This window comes from Rattus norvegicus, chromosome 20 (assembly GCF_036323735.1).
Source record: "Rattus norvegicus strain BN/NHsdMcwi chromosome 20, GRCr8, whole genome shotgun sequence".
Lineage (NCBI taxonomy): Eukaryota > Metazoa > Chordata > Mammalia > Rodentia > Muridae > Rattus > Rattus norvegicus.
Window position 1 is genome coordinate 30,632,269 of NC_086038.1, and position 4,142 is coordinate 30,636,410.

Genomic DNA, 4,142 nt, shown 5'->3' on the forward strand with positions numbered 1-4,142 from the left:
CGTTCTATATTTCTCCTTTTAAAGCTTGCTACACTTGATCAAAATGCTCTTACTGACAGTAAACCAGAGGACAAAGTCAATGCTGGGCTTTTTTGAGACTTCTTTTGTCAACACAAACAATCTGAATCTCTTCACATCAGCCTCAGGGAGACTCTTCCGACGAGGGCAAAAGAGCAGCCACATTTTTTTCATGAAAGCATCACAAGGGCACTCTCCAGAGTTCAAACAACCCTCAGCCCCAATATCTTCCATATTCCTACTAGGATGATGCATTAAGTCCCACTTAAAGCAGCCCATGACTTTCCAAATCCAAAGTCCCCGAATCCACATTCCTTTAAACACGGTCGGGCCTATCACAGCAATACCCCAATCCCTGCCTTGTACCAACTTCTTAGTTTGGATGGATGTCCATTACTGTGAAGAGACACATGACCAAGGCAACTCTTATAAAGAACACTTTTTTTTAAAGATTTATTTATTTATTTATTCTATATAAGTACACTGTAGCTGTCTTCAGACACACCAGAAGAGGGCATCGGATCCCATTACAGATGGTTGTGAGCCACCATGTGGGTGCTGGGATTTGAACTCAGGACCTCTGGAAGAGCAGTCAGTGCTCTTAACCACTGAGCCATCTCTCCAGCCCCCTATAAAGAACACTTAACTGGGCCCGGCTTACAGTTTTAGAGGTTCAGTCCATTATCATCATGACAGGAAACAGCAGGCAGCAGCAGGCAGGCAGGCAGGTGGGCAGAGTGCTGGAGGAGATGAGAATTCGGCATCTTGTTCTGAAGGCAACCGGGAGAAGACAGTCTTCAGCGAGGAGGAGGGTCTCAGACTCCACCCCCACCATAACACACCTCCTCTAGCAAGGCCACACCTCCTAATAGTGCCCCTCCCTGGGCCAAGCATACTCAAGCCACAACAACCAATATTGGCAGTTCGAGGACTGATTTTCAAAGAAACCTCATATAACTCAGTAAACCTGCATTTACATAATGGCCGGGCTGTTTCTGACCGCAACAGCAGCCATGCCGGTGGCCCTGGAGCTGATTCCTCCTGAGACCATTTCAGTGAGCCAATGGGAAGAGACAGGGCCTAGCAACGATCTCATCTCTGATACTTCACAATCCTATCCATGGACAAGTCACTTCGCTGCTCCAGGCTTCCGGTTTGTCAACTACAAATGCTAGGATAATGTGGCAAAAGGGTACGTTGGCAGGTTGGGGTCAAAGTGGGCTAAGAGATTGTCACACAACAGATCTAACCAAGAGGTTTATTAGGGAGGATGAGTGAAAAACTGTCTGGGAGTGAGAACATGAGACAGACAGACAGACAGACAGACAGACAGACAGACAGACAGGGAGACAGGGAGACAGGGAGACAGGGAGACAGACAGGGAGGCAGGGGGGCAGGGAGGCAGAGAAAATGAACGAGACACAGAGTGATCTGGAGAGACGGGAACCTTTTAAAGGGGTCCCATGTAGCTGTGCAACACTTAGAGGAACTGATTCCCACCTGGTGACGAAGGTGATGATGTAAGCCGAGTCGCTAAAACGCTGTAAGTCACCTGATTTATAGCAATAAAGATGGAGAAAACCACAGCTGCTCCTGGAGTAGAAGACAATGTTCACACACTTCCTGTAATGGTGAGACTTGGGGAGTTCCTTAGGGTGCCTCCCTCGCCTCATCTTATTCCTATAGACAACTAGCAGAGAAAGCATGGGCACACACACACACACACACACACACACACACACACACACAGGCACATGCATGACAATCCACACGTGACAACCCATCACCTTTGTAACATTCAATTCACCAGGAACAAACTCATGGCATCATGTCTGCAGCAGTGGGGATTAAGACGAAGGGATGTGGACCTGGAGGCAGAAGTCCCTGGGGCAATCATAGAGGTGTGTATCCCTTTCAAGGTAACTGAAATCTTGGGTACGTAGAATCTTGGTTTTGGAGACCCAAAAGATGACTCAGCAGGTAAGAAAACTGCAGGGTAGGCTTCGCAACCTGACTTCCCTCACACCCTCATGTATCACTTAATTGTCTATGGCTGTGATAAAGACCATGGCCAGAAGCAACTGGTTTACACGGGTTTATTTGGTTTACACTTCCCATGACAGTCCAGTCTATCATAGACTTACCTACAGGTCACTCTTACAGAGGAGGAATTTCACAATTAAGATCGCCTCTTCCCAGGTGAGTCTCGTGTTGTGTCAAGTTAATGGAAACCAACCCGGGTATCACGAAGAGATGAAAGGGTACCATTGGCTTTCCCACAGTGTCCTCTCACCTTCCCATGTGCTCATACATACACCTGTGCGCGCGCGCACACACACACACACACACACACACACACACACACACACACACAGTCTCTTTGGGACAAGCATACTAGAGCTTGCACAAAGGAAGCCCAGGTATTTTCTTTGCCTCCCAAGGCTGGAGCAGGTGTCTCCTTGTCCCCAGTGCATTAGGCTAAGTTCTATAGAAGGCCCAGAACACGCTGCCTCACTGAATACTTATCTGAAACACACACACACACACACACACACACACACACACATACACACACACACACACACCGATGCACTGATCAGGAACATCCATCCATTCACAGCTTTCACAGACCTCCCTGCCCCCTACTCCTGAGGCAGAGATTTAAGATGTCTGGGGCCTGGACACAACACCCACTGAAGAAAATTTACTGCCCCTGGAGAGCCAAGGCCTGACTGGGGGTCTTGAATGCATCTTTTTCCCCTTTTGCCTTTGCTTTATTAGGTCATTGCTTGAATTGGTTGCCATGGTTTGGGCAAACCCATGGCGACTCTATAATGAAGCCTGAAAGACTTGGACCCCATTTATCATCCTTAGTGTTTGGGAGGCCCAGAGCCTCATTTGCCTGCCCCTGGACCTGGACACCACTCTTCTGCCTGCTCCCCCCACTCCCGGGCCCCTTTTGAATGAGGAATGAACAGGTGGCGACTTGGAAGAAGGGAGGAGGAGACCCACACAGGTGGAATGAGAAGCACACTGTGAAGTCACACACTTGGACATGCATACCACACACACACACACACACACACACACACACACACACACACACACCAGGAGTCTGCACACAGACCAAACACATATGCGTCTCTGCCAGACATTTTCTTTCTAGGGAGTAAGAGACAAAAACATACAAGGAGTTTGTAACTTCTTTTAGAAATATGGGGACCCGTGTCCTGGGAGGTCAAGGTGTTGTCACGTACTCTGTATACTCCAGGAATGGTCTGAGCAGCACGGCAGAACCACAATGAGTTGGGGCAGATGGGACCTGAGCCAGTGTGGAAACGGAGACACAGAGAGGTTCGGTAACACATTCCCAATCACCCAGGGCTAGGCAGCTAGGATAAGCCCATCCGATTTATGCTGGAAAATGTCTAGAGAGGAGCTTTGTGAACTCTCTCAGACCCATTGCTCAGATTCAGGAATTATCATCACAGAGTCCATTACAGCAGACACACGTCCCTGCCCACTCCCCTCAACACTTCTCCGTGGGTTACACTGAAGCAACCCAGGAACCATGCAGTTCCAACAGAGCATCCTTCATTGCTGTTCCCCACCCCCACCCTGACTCAGTGTGAATCTCGTAATAACAGTACAGTAGTTGATAGTCTTGGCTGTGAAGACGAAGGTCTAGGTTTCTAATTTAAGCTCCTCCTTTCCCCAGTGTGGTGTTGGACCCACCCAAAGGTCTGAGCAGGTCAATGAGGGATGAAAGGGAACAGTGTTGACCTCTTGCAGCCTCATTGTCAGAATTAATTGCACAAGGACAGCATCTAACACGAGCCAGCACCTGTGCAGACACCTAAGGCTTCTGTGACTTCCACTCTGGGGATCACTCTGCCATCCCTAGATGCTGTTGTCCCGACAAGAGGTCAGCTTTATAGCTATTTCCCTATTTTAAAAAATATTGTGGTGTGTGTGTGTGTGCGTGTGTGTGCACGTGTGTTTATGTACATATCTCTGTGTATGTGTACATGTGTCTGTAGGTATCTGCGTGTGTCTCTTTGAGTGTGTCACATGAGCGCAGGTGCCTACAGCTACCAGAATAAGGTCCTGGATCCCCTAGAGCT

The 4,142-nt window shown here is 48.5% G+C and overlaps 1 long non-coding RNA gene across 1 annotated transcript; it reads right to left on the minus strand.

Annotated features, from left to right (window-relative positions):
• Window positions 1-502: 502 nt before the first annotated feature.
• LOC120098925 (uncharacterized) lies at window positions 503-2,769 on the minus strand. The gene is made up of 3 exons (XR_005497698.2): window positions 2,163-2,769; window positions 1,519-1,611; window positions 503-788 (listed from the first exon to the last, which is right to left on the minus strand). It is a non-coding gene; the product is annotated as an uncharacterized LOC120098925 (long non-coding RNA).
• Window positions 2,770-4,142: the final 1,373 nt, after the last annotated feature.